General features: G+C 40.0%; 2 pseudogenes; one reads left to right on the top strand and one right to left on the bottom strand.

Moving 5' to 3' along the window:
- The first annotated feature begins 5,345 nt into the window (after positions 1–5,345).
- Positions 5,346–7,515, top strand: LOC132186574 (L-type lectin-domain containing receptor kinase S.4 pseudogene; annotated as a pseudogene).
- A 7,905-nt stretch (positions 7,516–15,420) lies between these two features.
- On the bottom strand, positions 15,421–18,462 carry LOC132186576 (L-type lectin-domain containing receptor kinase S.4 pseudogene; annotated as a pseudogene).
- Positions 18,463–18,743: the final 281 nt, after the last annotated feature.

Here is an 18,743-nt window from a genome sequence, read left to right as displayed (position 1 = left end):
CTCACCAAGACATGTTGGATGTTGACCCCGCTGTAATCACCCACAGGTTGAATATGGATCCCGTCGCCAAGCCGGTAAAGCAAAAATCAAGGTTCATCTTGGTAGAGCGTAGTAAGGCCATAGCGGTGGAAGTTGAGAAACGCAAGTAGACGGAGTTCATTAGAGATGTCAAATTCCCCCTGGATGTCCAATGTCGTCATGGTCAAAAAGCACTATGAAAGATGGAGGATGTGTGTAGACTTCACTGACCTGAACAAAGCTTGCCCTAAGGACAGCTTTCTCATTGCCCCGAATAGACTTGCTCGTTAACTCAACCACGGGCCATAAGTCGCTCAGCTTCCAGGATGCCTTCTCAGGGTAGAGTCAGATTCAAATGGATGATTTGGACGAGGAGATGACAGCATTCATTACGGACCGTGGGTTGTATTGTTACAGAGTCATGCCGTTTGGAAGTTGAGAAACGCAAGCAGGCGGAGTTCATTAGATATGTCAAATTCCCCCTGGATGTCCAACGTCGTCATGGTCAAAAAGCACTACGAAAGATGGAGGATGTGTGTAGACTTCACTGACCTGAACAAAGCTTGCCCCAAGGACAGTTTCCCGTTGCCCCGAATAGACTTGCTTGTTGACTCAACCGCGGGCCATGAGTTGCTCAGCTTCCTGGATGCCTTCTCAGGGTAAAGTTAGATTCAAATGGATGATTTGGACGAGGAGATGACAACGTTCATTACGGACCGTGGGTTGTATTGTTACAGAGTCATGCTGGTTGGACTCAAGAATGCTAGGGCGACTTACCAGAGGTTAATGAACCACATGTTCAGAGGTCAAGTTGGGAGAAATGTTAAGGTGTATGTAAACGACATGTTAGTAAAGAGAAAGCAAGCGACCTGCCATGAGAAAGACTTGGAAAAGACCTTTCAAACTTTGAGGCACTACCGCATGAAATTGAATCTGGCTAAATGTGCTTTTGGGGTCTCCGCTAGGAAGTTTCTGGGATTTATAGTGTCTTAGAGAGGGATTGAGGCAAACCCATAGAAGATCTAGGCAATATTGGATATGCGGCCCCCAACCAACACTAAGTAGCTCTAACAATTCACTGGTCGCGTCGCAGCTCTTAAGAGGTCCGTATCGAGAGCGACAAAGAAGTGCATGCCTTTCTTCAAAATCTTACAAAAGGCTTTTCTTTGGGGGGGAAGAGTGCGATGAAGCCTTCGAGCAACTAAAGGCGTACCTGTCAAGCCCACCACTCCTTAGCAGACCACAAGAAGGAGAACCGCTCTATCTTTACTTGGCAGTTTCAAAGGTTCAAAATGAGATATTTAGAAGTTCATAGGAGGCCTGCAAAATCGGCCGGAAATTCAAAAGAGCTTAGTGAAGTTTCCATTTTTTCTTATCTGATTTTGATTTAATTTTTTTTAAAAAAATAATAATAATAAAATAGCAAAATAGGCCAAGTGCCTTTGCCACATAGGAGTTTATGGGCATAATGTGGGGGATTGATTGCATTGTAGCATTTCCCATTTTTAAAATGGGGGTGGCCCCCCAAAAACTCTTCATTTTTTTTTTAATTGTTTTTTTTTTTTTATTGAATTCTTAAATTTTAAAATTTTTTTATATATATATATTTAGTTGTCCCCAATTCTCTAGATTTTTTTTTTCTTTTTTAATTGGGGTTACCATTTTTTTTATTATTTTTTGCAACATATGTGGCATCAAAAGCATAAGTACCACCTATAATATAATGCCACATCATCTAGTCTACTAATTTGGCATCAATATGTGGCATTAGGGACATGTGTTACCATCTTACAGGTGTTGATGCAGAGATTCGTTAAATATTTAGACATATCATAGATGAAAGTACTAAGTGTGTCTTTTCAATATTCACAGGTACCACTTGAAACATTTTTTTAAATCGATGGGTTTGTTTGATTTTGGGTCTAACTACAGGTACCAAAATTGCATTTAACTCTTAATAATTTTTTTTTAAATATATATATATATGGAAAAATATAAAAAAAGCCTCACAAACTAACAATCGTTTGTAAAAGAGCCTCACAATGTTCAAAATGTATTAAAGTAGCCTATTAAACTACCAAAGTGTGTCAAAAATGCAACATTTTTTTTTTTGAAAAATTCCTATAATACTCATATTCTTTTAAAAACTAAAATAAAAAATTAATAAAGTAATAAAATAGTAAACTAAAAAATTAATTTTTTAAACTTATATATATATAAATGAAAAAAATGAAAGAGGTGGTTGCCAACTGAGCCAACCACATGGTTTGATTTTGCATTTATCCATATTTTTTTATATCGCACAAGCGGTTTGTAATTTAAGCTAATTATAGTGACTAATATTTTATTTATTCCAAAAAAAAATTGTATTTATTTGCCCATTGGGTTTTTTTTTTTTTTTTTTAATTTTTAATTTTTGCAAAAATAATTTAGTTCATAAAACCGGTTTTATGAGATAAGTTAGACCTACAAATTTCTTCATGGTATCTAAACCTACCGTATGACGAATAAGGCCCACACTACTTACCCCGTGACAAGGAGTCAAGGACCAGGAAAAATATCGGTATGCACGTAAGGGAGGATGTTGAAAAATAATCTCACATTCAGGAGCAGAACTAGGATTTGAGGTATGGGGGGACGGAATTTTTTTTGTTTTTTGGTTAAGGAGATGGACGGACTTATATAAATACCAAAGCATATTGATACACAAATCTCTTTATATGTGTGTTTGTGTGTGTTTATATAAAATAAAAGCGTAGAAGTCTTATGTTTAATCTCATGGCATCATAAATACACAATAATATAAATAACTATCAAAATAGCTTAGAATAAAAAATAAATAAAATAAATAAAAACTAGCAAAATAAATTAAACACGATTTATAGGGTCCAAGAAAAGCAGTACCTTTTAGCATGAACTATTTTTCCTAACAATTCCCATAAGCCCTAAATAACAAGAAGAAAAATGCTAATAGTTGAGTCAAACAATGGTGCAGTCATAAATGATTAAACCATCTAATTTGTAATGTCAAAACAAATATTGTAAACCTAAACGACAAAATAAGTATTCAAAAAACTGATTGTTGGTTAGAAGCTACTCAAAGAACTAAAACTATTTAACTTTTTCTTTCACATATTCAATCAAAGTCCTAAATCAAATTGAGTTTTTAATTAAAAGCGAACTAAAATATAGAGGAAAACTAAATGAAATGGGTATTTTAGGTTTTTTATATTGAATGAGGGGGCAAAGTTTAAAAAAATAAAATAAAAAAAGAATTAAAAGGGAACACAAATATATATATATATATATATATATATATATATATATATATGAGAGTGGTGTGGGGGAGGGGGGGGGGGTGGTAAAACTATAAAAAATAATTAAAATGGACAAATATATTATTTTTGGAGAGCAAAACTAAGAAAACAAATTAAGAGGGAATACAAAGATTATTTTGGGGGGAAAAAATATCATTTTGGAGGGACAAATTTATAAAATGAGTAGATTTTTAAGGCAATTTAAGAAAATTTGAAAAGATTTTGGGGGGTCATTCATTCCCCCACCACAAGCTGCAGGTACGCTTCTGCTCGCATTGCCTGTTATTGTGCACGGAATTAAAATACAGGATCTCAAAGAACCAGAAAAGAGTAAAATAGAAAATAGATCAATTACACATGACACCAAGATTTAGTAGTTCGACTTAACAAGCCTATATTCACTGGCAAAAACCATTCGAATGAAATTCACTAACCAAAGATAGAGTATAAAGGAGTAGAAAGAAAACCACTCAAAACTTAAAACCCTAATACACTTAAATCTTACTCTCACACAAAAGAAAAAAATACAAAAGAAAGAAAAAATTAACAAAGAAAATTCTATTATTTTCTAAGTGTCATAAAGCACAATAAAATGAAAAAACTCTAATGAGATGTGTGGCTACTAAGTTTCTCTCCCTCTCACTCTCTTCTTGTTGCAAGGCCTCCTCTTTATAGAGGCTCAAAGTCGGTTTACTTCTCCAAATCGAAGTTGGAGTACTGCACATCGGCTAAAACAAAGTCCAAATCAGACTTGGACTAGAAATTCACCTAGGTTGAAAAAGTGAATTTCAACACCAACTTGGAGAGGTGAACACACGTGAGAGAAAAAATCAACCAAGTTCTAAGTTACTTCCTTTTTTAAAGGCCAATGCCAAACATAAAATTAATTTTTTTTTTTTTAAAAAAAAAAAAGTTTCTTTGCATTCAATTCTCCAAATGTGCACTCACCAAAAAAAAAAAAATTCTCGAATTGTGTCCAAACCCACTTAGTACGGATAGACAGAAGGAGACGTTGCCTGGCAAGCTTGCCACCCATGTTGATGTAGCTTTTACTTCCTTATCCAAACGTAATCATCCCTTAAGCTTCTCCTCCAACCACGTGTCTTCTTGTATCCTTCTAAAGGTTATCTTTAATTATTATTATTATTATTTTTTAAAAAAAATTATAGCCATTCAAATATTATTCTATAATGAAGAAGATCTTTATATCATTTTCCAATAATTGATCTTTATTTTGTTGAAGCAACGTGTAAATGCCCGGAACAAATTAAAGGAAGCAACATGGAAATAGTTTTTCTTGGGAAGCTGCGTTGCAGTTTTCACATTGAAAAACTGTGGGCATGTTTTTTAGGAAATTTATGTTATGTCTCAAACATGTCTGGTTAGAGCATTAACAGCAAATACCATATAGCGCATTCACTTTCTAGTGTTTTAATTTTTTTTTTAATTTTTTTTTAAAAAAAAAAAACATAAAAACACACCCACTTATTTAACTTAGATTGAGATCTCCTAATTACTCAAAATCGAAAAATTTTATATTATAAAATTATGGCACTTCATTTTAAATTTAATGGTCTATAAAATATCAGCTACTTTTGTATAAACGAAACATTAAATTTTGATTTTAATTTAGATTTTGTTTTACCAAGGTTTAAATGATTTTATAAACCATTAGATTTAAAATGAAGGGCCACAATTTCGTAACATGAAAATTTTTAATTTTGAGTAATTGAATGGGACCTCAATCCATTTAACTTACACCAAGAGATAGTTACAATGTTTCTCTATGCATTGAAAAATACTGTAACTACTCAATGCTTTATTAAATTATAAATAAATTATTTTCATTCTTTTTTTTTTTACACATTTCTATGAAAACAGTATAATGATAAAAAATATAAAAAAAAATAAAAAACTATTGTGAATTGTTTTTTTTTTTTTTTTTTTATAAGGAATAAATAGAAAAATGGTTGAGAACTATTGTTAGTGCAGCCCAGTAGCCCACCATATTCAAATGATTGAATCCCGAGTTTTCACAACCTCACAGAGCTGAACTCCTTTTTCGCTCTCATGGCAGAAAAACTCACCTATCTCTGCTTTTTTCTTCTACTCTTATATCGTGTAAAGCCTCAAGACGATGCTAGGCCCTTGTTAGACGAGTTCAGCGGCGGGTTCAGTGCCGCAGGCAACAACATGAGCTTAGACGGCGTTGCAGGGGTTGACAACAATGGCGTACTTCGGGTAACAGACTTCTCGGCCAATTCACTCGGCCACGGGTTTTATTCAAACCCAATCCAATTCAAGAACTCCAGCGGCGAAGTCATGTCCTTCTCCACCTCATTCGCTTTCGCTATAATCCCGCAGCCTGGGATACAAGGCGGCGACGGTATGCCTTTCGCAATATCTCCCGTGAAAGGGATTCCTGGGGGTGATTCAGGCTCTTATATTGGCCTCTTCAACGCCACCAACAATGGGAACTCCTCGAACCACATATTAGCGGTCGAATTCGACACTTTCAATAACGTTCAGTACGGTGAACCCGATGGCAACCATATTGCAATCGACATCAATAGCATCTCATCGACCAAATCTACTCCGGTCATGCAATTTAAGGGTAATGATACAAACGGTATCCCCCTTAATTTGACGAGTGGTCAGGTAATTCAGGCATGGATCGATTATAATTCGCCAACAAATCAATTAGATATCAGGCTTTCGACGGACTCTGCTAAACCCACTTCTGTACTTTTGTCCTCTAAAGTGAACCTCTCAGAAATTCTTAATGAATCCATGTACATCGGGTTTTCTGCTGCTACCGGTTTAGCAGCGAGCTCGCATTGTATCCTGGGTTGGAGCTTCAACGTGAATGGAGACGCTAAATCTCTCAATTTAGCTCAACTTCCTAAGCTCCAGCTCCCCACTACTGCCAGTACTGGGACCAAAAAGAATCGTAGAGGCCTAATTGTTGGCGTCTCTGTTTCATGTGCTTTGGCTGTGATTTTGCTTACTGCTTCGTCGTTTTACGTCGTCAGGAGGAAAAAGATGGCTGATGTGGTTGAGGACTGGGAGCATGATATTGTTCCACATAGACTTCCTTACGAGGAGCTGAATAAAGCAACAAGGGGTTTCAAAGAGAAAGAGCTAATTGGATCTGGTGGATTCGGTCGAGTTTACAAAGGAATTCTGCCAAACTCAGGCACCCAAGTTGCTGTCAAGCGTATTTCCCAACATTCAAAACAAGGTTTGCAAGAATTCGTGTCGGAGGTTGCTAGTATTGGCCGTCTTCGTCATAGAAATTTGGTTCAATTGGTGGGCTGGTGTCGTCGGCAAAGTGATCTACTACTTGTGTATGATTTCATGCCGAATGGAAGCTTGGACAAGTACCTATTTGATGAGCAGCCTAAGACAATCCTGAGCTGGGAGCAAAGGTTCAGGATCATCAAAGGTGTGGCTTCTGGGCTTTTATATTTACACGAGGAGTGGGAACAAGTTGTAGTTCACAGAGACATCAAGGCCGGAAATGTGTTATTGGATTCTGAGTTTAATGCAAGGCTGAGCGATTTCGGTCTTGCGAAGCTATACGAGCACGGCTCCGATCCAAGCACCACCAGGGTGGTGGGGACGCTGGGGTATATGGCACCTGAGCTCACTCGCACAAGCAAGCCGACGACCAGGTCGGACGTCTTTGCCTTCGGCGCTTTGTTGCTGGAAGTGGTATGCGGTAGAAGACCCATTAATCCTACAGCATCGTCTGAGGAGCTGATTCTGCTGGTGGACTGTGTTTGGGAGAATTGGACGGTAGGAGCAGTGCTTGATGTAGTAGACCCAAGGATGGAGGGAAAGTTTGATGAGGATGAGGCTCTTTTGGTCCTCAAACTGGGCTTGATTTGTTCAAATTATGAGGCCGAGGCACGCCCGACGATGAGGCTGGTGGTGAGGTATTTGGAGGGCGAGCTGGCGCTGCAGGAGGAGGTGGTGGTTCCCAATAAGAGAAAAGGTGATGGTGTTGGTCTTACTGTAGAGTTTGAGGACTATTCGCAGTCCATTCCGACTACGTCGTCCGTGTATGACGTTTATGGTAGGTCGGCCGTAGGCCGATAGTTGAAAGCTCCACCCTTTTTATCTTTATTTAAAAAACTGTTCTTTAAACTCAATAACTCTCACTTTTCTATTTCGAATCTCTAATTTTTTTTAATATCACCCTCCTATTAAGTATTTTCAATAAATCTTAACGGACGACAAAAAAACTTAACGGATGTGTCAAAATTATCAAAATATCCATCGATGACAAAAAAAACCTAGCAGATGTGTGTTAAAATTATCAAAATACCTATTTTTGTTTTTGAAAAAAAAAATTGTAAAGATCCGGGCATTGGTTATGATGCAAAATTTGCAAAAATATTTACGCCCGAATCTCTTCAATTTTTCATTTTACCTTTTTATAATAAAAAAAAAAAAAGTATTTTGAGAATTTTAATGGGGAAAAAAAAAATACTTTTTTTTTTTTTTTTGAATAATAGTGGAATTTTATTAAAGCTCACAAAGAGCAAATCAAGAAAAAAGGAGTGGGGTCTCCTCCTTCCTCACAATACCATCAATACAAGATGGAATACAATGCCACCAATGTTGGTCAGTGACATGGGTACAAGCTTGTTTTGCTAACTGATGGGCAGCAGAATTTGCTTCCCTAGACACATGCACAAAGCTTGATAAAATGAACTCTCCCTGTAGCCGCTTCACATCCTCCACAAAGTGGCCATAGCTGCTCTCACATGCTTCCTTGGAATTTATTGCATTCACAATCACTAAAGCATCTCCTTCAAAGATAACCTTCGAATAGCCCATCTCCATGGTAGAACGCACGGCATGCAAAGCCGCTAGTGCTTCTGCAGTCGTAGGCTCCACTTCTATCCTCATCTTGATCCCGCAAGCCCTCAGGAATCTGCCAGCTGCGTCCCTTGCTATTAAACCCAGCCCAACGCAGCAGTTCCCGCGGTCCAAAGCCGCGTCCCAGTTCACTTTGATCGTTCCTCCCGGGGGGGGCTGCCACCGACACACTTGTGGGTTGTGGACAGTGATCTCCGACCCCTCTGGCTGCTCTCTAGCCCGCTGGAAGTTGTCTAGATCAGCAGCAGCCTTATCAAATAATTGTTTGGGGGAAGTGAATAGACCCCCATGAACTACATTATTCCGTCGCATCCATATGCTTCTAGCTACCACCGCAAAGAGTTCCATCTCATGTAGCTCATATCGGACAATCAAGTCTTCAAACAACTGCAGAAAATTTCCAAAACCACATATACTTTTCTGTAATTTGATGGGACCGCTGCTCCACACATCAGAGGCTGACGGGCAGGACCATATAATGTGCTCTATGCTTTCCTCCTCCAAGGAACAGATTGGGCATAGAGGTGAATCGATCACTTTTCTCTTACACAAATTGGCTTTAGTTGGCAGCAGATTGTGACAGGCTCTCCATACAAACATCTTCACTGTGTTAGGGACATTCAATTTCCAGCACACTTTCCATGTCTCTCTCCCTCGTGCCTGGTTGGATGGACCCCCACGTGCCTCAGCTTGCCAATCTACAGCCAAATGGTATGCACTTCGGACGGAGAACTGTCCATTGGCTGTACATCTCCAAATTAATTTATCTCTTGGGAGGAGAGGACTGAGTGGAATGTTCTGTATCACTGTTGCTTCCTCCTCAGAAAAATTTTCTGAGATTAAATCAAATTTCCACCTTCCCGTAGCCTCATCAATCAGAGCATTCACCATGGAATTATCCGCAAGTGTAGTCGGTGTTGATTGGACGGCAAAAGTGGTTGGTCGTGGGAGCCAACAGTCTCCACAAACCCGGATGTCTTTCCCATCTCCTACCCTCCATATGGCCCCTTGCTTAATAATATCCTTAGCCGATATGATGCTCCTCCATGCCAATGAGGGCCTTTTCCCCACTTGAGCATCTAGAATCCGCATTGTAGGATAATATTTGGCCTTGAAAATACGAGCTACAAGGGAATCCGGATTTTGTAATAGTCTCCAAATTTGTTTTGCTAAGAGCGCCTTATTAAATAAGACCAAATCTCTAAATCTGAGACCCCCCTTCTCCTTGGCCGTGCTCATCCGTTCCCAACTCATCCAATGGATTTTGGAGAAATTCTCCTTATGCCCCCACCAGAACCGCTGCATAAGCCTATTGATAGCCTTACATAAAGAGACCGGCAGTAAAAACACCGACATACAATATGTGGGGATGGCTTGAATAACGGCCTTCAGCAAAATTTCCTTCCCCGCCTGGGACAGGAAATTGACTTTCCAATTTTGCAAACGATTCCACACTCTATCTTTAATACTTTGGAAAGCTTTTGATCTAGATCTCCCAACTAGAGTTGGCAACCCCAAGTATTTCTCGTATTTATCAATGGCTTGTAAACCTGACATCCGGGTAATTTCTTCTCTTTTAGCATCACTTGTATTTCGACTAAAAAATAGAGAGGTCTTATCCTTGTTCAGCTTCTGTCCTGAGGCCGCTTCATATTTGTCTAAAATCTTAGTAAGCCGTCTCCATTCCACCGAGTTAGCCTTACAAAATAGAAGGCTATCGTCCGCAAAGAAGAGATGGCTAAGTCGTGGGCCATTCTTCGAAGTAGGCACCCCTGTAATAACCCCATTTTCCTCCGCTCTACTTAGCATAGAACTCAGCGCCTCTGCACATATCAGGAAGAGATATGGTGATAATGGATCCCCCTGTCTCAAACCTCTCTCCGGGACTATATGGCCGACCGGCTGCCCATTGACGATAATAGCATAAGTGACTGATCGGACACACTCCATGATAAATTGAACCCATCTTACAGGAAACCCCATCTTGTGCATTACTGATTCCAAGAACACCCACTCCACCCTGTCGTAGGCTTTACTCATGTCCAGCTTAATGCCCATGTAGCCGACCTTGCTCCACATACGGGTATGCATGGAATGTAAAGTTTCGTAAGCTGCTAGTATGTTATCTGTAATTAAACGCCCTGGAAGAAAAGCACTTTGAAAGGGTGAAATTACATGAGGGAGGACCTTCTTGAGCCTATTAGCTAAAACTTTTGATATAATCTTATACAATACATTACAAAGGCTAATAGGTCTATAATCAGAGACACATTGGGGATTATTTTTTTTCGGAATCAATGCAATGTGAGTTGTATTAACAACAGGTTCCATAACAGTAAAATTGAGAAAATGTAGGACCGCTTCACATACCTCCGGGCCTACCGTACTCCAATGCTTTTGGTAGAATCCGGCCGTATAACCATCCGGGCCTGGTGCTTTTAATGGCGCCATCTGGTTAAGCGCAACTCCAATTTCCTCTGTCGTGAAGGGTGCCAAGAGTTTGCTGCCCATCTCACTGGTCACCTTTCGCTCCACAGCATTTATACAATCAGCAATAGCACTCGGCCGAGCCGAACTAAAGAGGCTCATATAATGGGTCACAAAAGCCTTCTCAATCCCCTCCGTCGTATCCCACGTTTGGCCGTTTCCATCTACAATCTGCGAGATGGTATTACTAGTTCTCCGTTGCGTGGCACACGCATGAAAGAACTTCGTATTACGATCTCCATGGATAAGCCAATTCTCCTTAGCTCTTTGCTTTCATTTTGTGTCTTCTTGCTCCAACAACCCATTCACCTCTTCCACTAGAGCACGTTCCGCCTCCAAATTAATGCTCCCTTCCACCTGTTGCAACTCCTCAAGTTCTTTTGTTTTGGTCCGAATAATATCTTCCGTAACATGGACTGTTTTTTTAACCCATTTCAAAATGGAGCGTTTGCAAGCCTGGAGCTTCCCGTGTACATTCTGCAGTGGATTCTGCTCCCTTTGTTTCATGCACCAGCTTTTGCCCACCTCTTGCTTGAAATCTGGAAATGACTCCCAATTTGCCTCAAAACGGAATGGACGGCCAGCTCTTCTCCTGACGCCACAGCCCTCTAGACAGAGGAGGAGAGGATTATGATCTGAATTGCGCCTAGCCAGCACCTTCACTTCGGAACAAGTAAAGGTTGAAAGCCATTCAGCGTTAGCAACGGCCCGATCCAAACGTTCTTGCGTAAACTCCTTGTCCGTTCTACCATTAATCCAAGTGAATTTAGACCCTTGGAAGCCCAAATCACTGAGCCTACACTCCTCCAAAGCATTCTGGAAATCCTCCATTTGTCTTCTTGTTTTTGCAACAGTTCCCATTTGTTCGGACATACAAATTATCTCGTTAAAATCTCCGACACACAGCCAAGGAGTAGGGGTAAACGACGATAAGTACCGAAGTAGGCTCCAAGCTTCCCTTCTCTTGGCTACCTCGGGATGGCCATAAAACCCTGTGAGTTTCCACTCCATTCCACTTGCATGCGTGCGTACGATTGCATTGATGTGTCGCCTACTATAGTTTTGTATCTCCACCATAAAATTATTTTTCCACATAAGGATCAGGCCTCCGCTTTTCCCTACACTATCCACCACAAACATATTATGCATCCCTAGCTTGATCCTCAAAAAATCCAAATTCTTGTCGTGCACCTTGGTTTCCATAAGGAAAACCACCGTGGGTCGCTTTTCCTTCACCATTTGATGAAGGTCCCGAACTGTTCGAGGGTTCCCAAGCCCTCGACAGTTCCAACTTAAAAGACTCATGTATGATGGCGGGGTTGCAAAGCAACCGCCGCCGTACCTTCGCCACCATAGCTCACATCCCCCCTACCTCTTTTATTCTTTTTTTCAGTGTCACGGTCATCTCCTCCAGCCCTGTCCAGGTTCTTTCTTTTTCCCTGACCGAGTTCCCCCTGGTCAGCACACACCGTCTGCACCAGCCCCATCGAGTACTTAGCATTTTGTCTCTTAACTGGGGTCTTCGATCTATGGCTCTTTGATGAACTCACTGCAGTGCTGCCTTGGACCTTTGAGTTTCCGAAAACAAACATTGGAGTCACCTTAGCAGGCCCGTCAGTTGTAAGAGGTGCACCATTCCCACTTGTCTCGCCACCTTGAAGCCCATCTATTTTGGTGTTATTATCTATTGTGGCCCACACCATCTTTTCTTTAATAGAGTCCCATTGGCGCACATAGATATTTTTCCCCCCACTGGAAAGAGGCTCAGTTAAAGATTGGCTCCGTGTCATAACTCCCAAATCTTTTATATTATTGCTCCCCACTCCATTATGACCCAAATCATAATCTCCTTCATTATCTCCAGAATCTTCTCCTCCATTAAACTCCTCATCCCGTAACTGAAGTTTTCCAGGATCTTCGCCCCTTGAATTGGGGTAATCAGAATGACTTCGAGTGCCCGAAATACCCCTCGCCGGAGTCTTTGCCGTTTCAGATGATCCTCCATCACTTTGGTCATTCTCCGCCTTCCCTGTTCTGCCATTCCCTTCTCTGCGTTGTTGTCCAGAACCTCCTGAAGAGAATTCTGGGTGGACATGACTGTTTCTCCCCCCTGTCGCCCATCCTCCTCCCCTTCCAAATCTTCGTTTTGGTGATGGGACCCGAAGCCAGGGGCCGAACTCCACTTTCTTTTCCACCCCATGGATTCTCCTGCCTGCTGGTCCTCCACACCCATTCTTTCCGTGCTTAATAACTCCACAAGTGAAGCAATACCATGGGATCCTCTCATATTGGAAAGCAATCTAAATAGACTTTCCCCTCAGATTTATAGTTCTTCCACGTGAGAGGGGTTTGGAGAGATCTAGCCGGATACGAACTCTCAGGAACTCCCCCCACCCAACACCTTCCTCTGTAACGTCAATATCTTCAACTTCTCCCACCGAGGCCCCAATCTTCATTCCCACCTCTCGACCCATGCAGGATAAAGGGAGCCCAAACATACGGACCCAGAATGAAGCTTTGTCGAACTCCAACTGGAAAGGTGAAGTAACTCCATCATAATCGACTACAGCAAAAAGATGATCATCAAATTTCCACGGCCTGCCTTCCAGAATGCGGATTTTGTCACATTCATTCGCAAATTCTATAATGAACAGATTAGCGCCCAACGATTTAAAAGTAACCCGATCAGACGGGTGCCAAGCTCGGATCAATGGTGTCTTGAGAATGTCCTTTCCCACAATTCGATCTGCTAACAGTTTTCCAACAATACAGGCGTTTCCCCTTGCAGCCACAGGAGCTATATCTGCCTCTCCTATAGTAAGGTCAGCCCCCTCCTCGTCCATCAACGTAAGATTCTCCCATAGACGGGATAATTCCTCTGCTGTGTTCCCCATTGCTCCTCACTTCTCCCTTCGATTGCTCCAGTACAAAACCCTCTCCACCCTAAGGACGGGGGATACAAAGCTTCACCTCTAGGTGCCGGAAGGAAACCCTAGAGAGAAGACCTTCAAAAATTTTAATATTTATGGAAAAAAAAATACTTAATTGTTGGGTGATATTACAAAAAAGTAGAAGTTTGATTACTAAATTGATTGTTTTTTAACTTGAAAAGGCAATTGTAAAAGTGATGAAAGTTCATAAAGTTAAGTGAAGTGTTCCCTCCTCCCCCTTATATATATTATTCTATTCCTTTTCCTTCCTTGTAATGTTTTGTTTTGATAATCCTTTCTAAGGAATTTTTTTTTTTAAAAAAAAAAATGTTTTGATGTAACATAAGGGTATAATAAGTTTTTAACTTTTTATGAATGTTTTATGAGAGAAATTGTTTCTTAATATTTTGACTTTTTCGAATAGAAGGAAAAAGTAATAAAGTTATCAAACAAACCATCAAAATTTCAAATCTTGTGAGGATCAAAATGCCTCTAGTGGCGATGGGAATCTAAATTCCCATTTTAAATCAAATATAGTGAGCTCTCTAAATTTTGTTTTTCTCTAAAACTATGAAAAAAACCTCACAAAGAAATAATTAAAAAAATATATTTAACTAAAGTAGAGATAAATGTAAGGAGTTTAATATTTGATTTATTTTAAAAGTGTATTTTCAAATTTTTTTTAAAAAAAAAGAAAAAAAAAAAGAGTGAACTTTTTTCTTTAAATTTAACTTTTATTTGAAGAGCTTACTAATACTCTTAAGAATGCCACACAATGAGCACTAGGACACGCGTGTTTTATTACATCTCATTCAATTCAAAACAAAATTAAAAAAGCTTAGAAAAAGAACTCAACAAATGGCGAAGCATTATTCTTTTTTTTTTTTTTTTGATATATCCACACAAGAAAAGGTTGAAGAGATTCAAATTAGTGACCTTCACTTCATGAGGTGTGGTCCTTAACCAATTCTCTTTCTATTGGTTGTTCGCTTTGTTATTATGAGGACAATGAATTTCTCTGAATGATCGATTATATATCTTTCTTTTTTTTAATTCATAATTGAGTGCTTACTATTTTTGGGCTTCTGATGTTAATTTTCAATGCAGTTAGTTTTTGGTACATGTATAAACTTTTGGATCATCTCTCCTTGAATTTGGAACAGCTGGAACAAATACAACCAGTACTGGTGAAGCTGCTATATATGGTTGCCACCAACTTTATACATGCAAAGGATCACCACTCTCAAGAGGCTCCGATCCTACAAAATCAACATCCGCCATTGGATCATTCTATTCCCTAGCAAAATCTCAAGTATTCTCAATAAAACCTTCAAGTCTTCAACAAAGCCTTACCATGGTTCATATTATGCGTTAAGAGCTACTGCAATTGATGCCGATGGACAATTTTAACTCAATATTTCAACAGTAATTAAGTTTATCATTTTCTATCGGTTTAAGTTTGATGCAAATATATACTTTATTTATACAGCTAAGCGCAAAAGAATGGGGTAAACCTAAGCACGACTATCAAACAAGATTGGTCAAGGTTGCGGTCAAGGGATTCTAAAGTCTTCTCGTTCAAATCAGCTTCAAATAAGACTACGATTGAAACATTCATAAAGTTTACTTTGAATGTCTTGAAAACTTCAATAGAACTACTTTTAATCGTGATTGTAATCAAGACGCTCTGTGTTTATGTATAAATCTTGATGCACAATTCCGTTCAAATGAGAGTTATTTTCATTCCAACCAGATCTTCAAACCTTCAATTCCAGCACTAAATAAACACCAACCTAAACCATGGCTTAAAAATAGTACAACCCAGAAATCATATTGCAAACACATGAAATTTCAAATTTCACAAGCATCCTTTGATGGAAGGATTAGGATCCCTGCAATTCTCGGTTCGAATTGCAAAAATTCTTTACAATTATAAAAGGCTTCGGATAAGGTTTAATTGTTCGAGCTGGTGCTTAAACCCAGTTTGGACAATTAAGCCTTAATGTCTTATCAATAATCTCTCATAATTGTCTGCCCAATTAGAAAGGGAAAAATTATTTGGTGGACCCAAATAATTATCCGGAGGGAAAGGGCCAGGTCCTAGCCATTAAAGTTGTTGGTGGACCCAAAACTTTTAACAAACACTCAGCCATCCCAATCTATTTGTGGGATCCAGAACTTTAAATTTGTTTGATTGTTTCCATCAAGTCCAATGCTTTAACAGAAATAGTCTGCACGGGCTTCTTATTTTTGAGCCTCACAACATTTGAAAGTTCGAGGGTTTGTTTGATAACTTTTTTATTAAGTCAAAATATTAAGAAACAATTTCTCTCATAAAGCATTCATAGAAAGTTAAAAACTTATTACAGCTTACATCAAAACATTAAAAGAAAAAAGAAAAAAGGAAAACTTAGAAAGGATTATCAAAACAAACACATTACAAGGAAATGAAAAGGAAGAGAATAATATATATAAAAAAGATAACTTTACTTAACCCCATAAACTTTGTTGCTTTCGTAATTGCCTTTTCAAGTTAAAAAATAATTAATTTACTGTATTAAACTTCTAATTTTTATAATATCAACATTTCATTAAGTTTTTTTCGTTAAATTATGTTAAAATTCTCAAAATACCTATATTTTTTTTTTTATAGTAGAAAGGTAAATAGAAAAATTGTAGAGATTTGGGCATAAGTGTTTTTGCAAAGAAAGTACGGGAGCTTTGAAGTATCGGCCTACGGCCTATCTACCTACCATAAACGTCATACACGGACGACGTAGTCGGAATGGATTGCGTATAGTCCTCAATCTCAACAGTACCACGAGCACCACTTTTTCTCTTATTTGGCATTGCCACCTCTTCCTGCAGCGCCAGCTCGCCCTCCAAGTACCGCACCACCAGCCTCATCGTCGGGCGTGCCTCGGCTTCATCATTTGAACAAATCAAGCCCAGTTTGAGCACCAAAACCGCCTCATCCTCATCAAACTTCCCCTCCATCCTCGGGTCTACAACATCAAGCACTGCTCCTACAGCCCACTTCTCCCAAACACAGTCCGCCAGCAGCATCAGCTCCTCAGAGTCAGACGATGCTGTAGGATTAATGGGTCTTCTACCGCATACCACTTCCAGCAACAAAGCGCCGAAAGCATACACATCCGACATGGTCGTCGGCTTGCTTGTGCGCATCAGCTCAGGTGCCATGTAACCCAGCGTACCCACCACCCTGGTGGTGCTTGGATTAGAGCCGTGCTCGTATAGCTTCGCAAGACCGAAATCGCTCAGCCTTGCATTAAACTCAGAATCCAACAAAACATTTCCGGCCTTGATGTCTCTGTGAACTATAGCTTTTTCCCACTCCTCGTGTAAGTATAGAAGCCCTGAAGCCAATCCTTTGATGATCTTGAACCTTTGTTCCCAGCTCAGGACTGATTTGGGCTCATCAAACAGGTGATTGTCCAAACTTCCATTAGGCATGAATTCATACACAAGTAGTAGATCAGCTTCCCGACGGCACCAACCCAATAATTGAACCAAATTTCTATGCCGAAGACGCCCAATAGTAGAAACCTCCGATATAAACGCTTGCAAACCTTGTTTTGAATGTTGGGAAATACGCTTGACTGCGACTTGGGTGTCTGAGTTTGGCAGAATTCCTCTGTAAACTCGACCGAATCCACCAGATCCAATTAGCTCTTTCTCATTGAAACCTTTTGTTGCTTTATTCAGCTCCTCGTAAGGAAATCTATGCGGACCAATATCATGCTCCCACTCCTCAACCACATCAGCCATCTTTTTCCTCCTGACGATGTAAAACGACAAAGCAGTAAGCAAAATCACAGCCAGAGCACATGAAACAGAGACGCCAACAATTAGGCCTCCACGATTCTTTTTGTTCCCAGTGGCAGTAGTGGGGAGCTGGAGCTTAGGAAGTTGAGATAAATCGAGAGATTTGGCGTCTCCATTCACGTTGAAGCTCCAACCCAGGATACAATGCGAGCTCGCTGCTAAACCAGTAGCAGCAGAAAACCCGATGTACATGGATTCGTTAAGAATTTCTGAGAGGATAACTTTAGAGGACAAAAGTACAGAACTGGGTTCAGCAGAGTCGGTGGAAAGCCTGATATCTAATTGATTTGTTGGCGAATTATAATCGATCCATGCCTGAATTACCTGACCACTCGTCAAATTAAGGGGGGTACCGGTCGTATCATTACCCTTAAATTGCATGACCGGAGTAGATTTGATGGATGAGATGCTATTGATGTCGATAGCAACATGGTTGCCATCGGGTTCACCGTACTGAACGTTCTTGTAAGTATCGAATTCGACCGCTAATATGTGGTTGGAGGAGTTCCCATTGTTGGTGGCGTTGAAGAGGCCAAGATAAGAGCCTGAATCACCCCCAGGAATCCCTTTTACGGGAGAGATTGCGAAAGCCATGCCGTCGCCGCCTTGTATCCCAGGCTGGGGAATTATAGCGAAAGCGAAGGAGGTGGAGAAGGACATGACTTCGCCGCTGGAGTTCTTGAATTGGATTGGGTGTGAATAAAACCCGTGGCCCAGTGCCATGGCCGAGAAGTCTGTTACCCGAAGTACGCCATTGTTGTCAACCCCTGCAACGCCGTCTAAGCTCATGTTGTTGCCAGCAGCACTGAACCCGCCGCCGAACTCTTCCAACAAGGGCCTAGCATCGCCTTGAGGCTTTACAGGATATAGGAGTAGAAGGAAAACACAGAGAGAGGTGAGTGTTTCTGCCATGAGAGCGAAAAAGGAGTTCAGCTCTGTGAGGTTGTGAAAACAGGAGATTGTTTGTTTTAGTAGAAAACTCAGGGGATTCAATCATTTTAATATGGTGGGTAAGCGGACATGGTGAGTTAATGAGGGTGTTTGGTGAGTGTTTTGCTCTGTTTCTTTGTTTCTTGTAATTTTCTTACAAAAAAAAAAAAAAAAAAAAAAAAAAAAAAATGAGGGTGTTTGGTGGTTAGGTTACTCTATTAAATGAAGTACTGTAGTTGAAAGAGTATCGTACCGCACGCAAACAGGGCCGTTTGATAAATGACATAAATTTCCTATAACTTATCTCTTAGAAAAAAAAGTTACATAT

This window comes from Corylus avellana, chromosome 6, assembly GCF_965113065.1.
Source record: "Corylus avellana chromosome 6, dhCorAvel1.hap1.2, whole genome shotgun sequence".
NCBI classification, from domain to species: Eukaryota; Viridiplantae; Streptophyta; class Magnoliopsida; order Fagales; family Betulaceae; genus Corylus; species Corylus avellana.
The sequence above is the reverse complement of the archived record's forward strand: the minus strand, read 5'-3'. Positions and strand labels throughout refer to the sequence as shown.